General features: G+C 37.7%; 1 non-coding gene across 1 annotated transcript; it reads left to right on the top strand.

Moving 5' to 3' along the window:
- Positions 1–986: 986 nt before the first annotated feature.
- On the top strand, positions 987–1,150 carry LOC116279161 (U1 spliceosomal RNA). Its single transcript, XR_004188518.1, has one exon. It is a non-coding gene; the product is annotated as a U1 spliceosomal RNA (small nuclear RNA).
- Positions 1,151–1,873: the final 723 nt, after the last annotated feature.

The raw sequence follows: 1,873 nt of genomic DNA, 5'->3' as shown, positions 1-1,873 counted from the left end.
CCAGGTATCCAGATGTCAAATGCAGAGATAGAAACAATGTCATTGCAAGGAGCTGAAGGAAGTTAGTGCTTACTGGATACCGTGTTTCCCTTGGGGGAAATGATGAAGTTCTGGAGATGGACAGTGAAGTATCTGTACAACAGTGTGAATTTAGTTAATACCTTAGGACTGTGTATTTAAATGGTTTAAAAGGTAGCATTATGTTCTGTACTTTTAATAACAATGAAAAATGTGAATGAAATACTAATGATACATGTTACATCCTGGTTGAACACTGAAAACATTCTAAATGAAAGAAGCCACACAGAAGAGGTCAAGATCAAACTCATCTTACGCACTTCAAATCCATTAAGATTTTGAAAAAGAGGGAAATCTCAATAATAGTTTCAGAAAAAGAAAACTAGATCAGAATGGAAAAATACATTTCCCTAAGTTGGGGCAATGGGGAAGGTTGAAGTGGGCCTGTGGATGGGATTACAACGTGGAACCATAAAATTTCTTCATTTGGGGTTTATGTGCTGGTTCCCTGAGAGTATCCCAGTTTTAGAGCATTTTGTCAGGTGGTAAATATGAGTACTTTGTAATACTATTAAAAGTTTTTTATATGTTTGAAATTACTAGAAAATAAATTACTTTTCAAAACAACCGTTATCAACACTGTGTTGAAAAAGCAGAGAAGACATCAGATTTCCTTATAGAGACCAACCCTTAACTAGATTCAGTTCACCCAAAGTTCTGATGATAACCACCCTTGTAGGAGTCCACAGGTAATTTAGAGGCACTGTAGGAAGATTAGGAGATACTGTGTCTTGGATGCTGTGGATGACCTGGATGGAGTCCAAACAGGGTGATTTCTGATTTCTAGTTTTCCATAACAAATCATCAAAAACCTGTTAGAACTGATGATTGATTTTAGTACAGCTACAAGGAACAAAATCAACAGACAAAAATCAGTTGTCTTTCTACATTAATAATGAGACATCATCATACTTACCTGGCAGGGGAGATACCATGATCATGAAGGTGGTTTTCCCAGGGAGAGGCTTATCCATTGCACCTCGGATATGCTGACCCCTGCGATTTCTCCAAATGTCAGAAAATCGACTGCATAATTTGTGGTAGTGGTGGATGGCATTTGTGCTCTCCCTTAGGAAAATAAACAAATAAATAAATAATAAGACATTATAAAGAGACTTTTTAAAATCCCATTTACAATTGCATCCTCCCCAAAAACTACCTAGCAATAAATTTAATCAAGGATGTGAAAGATCAGAACACTGAAAATTCTAAGACACTGAGGAAAGAAACTGAATAGACACAAATAAATGGAAAGATATCCTGTGCTCATGGATGGAAGAATTAATATTGTTAAAACATCCATTCTAACCAAAGCAATGTTCAGATTCAAAGCAAACCTGGTCAAATCACTATGCCCTACATCAGAAAATAACAAAACCCTGTAAATTGACTATACTTAAATAAAATAAGTTTCAGTGTCATTTTTCACAGAAACAGAATAAACATCCCTAACATTTGTGTGGAAACCCAAAGGACCCTGAACAGCCAGAAGGATTCTGTGAAAGGAGGACAAGTTGGAGGCATCTCCCTCCCTGACTTCACACAGCATTACAAAACTACAGTCACCAAAAAAGTGCGGAATTGGCACAAAAACCAGGACATGGACCAGAGGAACAGATAGAGAGCCCACAAATAAACCCAGGGGTATGTGGTGGGTTAAGTCACAAGAAAGGAGCCAGGAACATATGCTTAGGGAAAGGACAGTCTCCTCAATAACACTGGGAAAACTGGACACCACACACAAAGGACATGGCACACTCTACACCACACACAAAAACTGACTAAAACCCACAGT

Source organism: Vicugna pacos, chromosome 1, assembly GCF_048564905.1.
Source record: "Vicugna pacos chromosome 1, VicPac4, whole genome shotgun sequence".
Taxonomy (NCBI): Eukaryota; Metazoa; Chordata; class Mammalia; order Artiodactyla; family Camelidae; genus Vicugna; species Vicugna pacos.
This window is presented reverse-complemented; position numbering and strand designations above follow the sequence as displayed.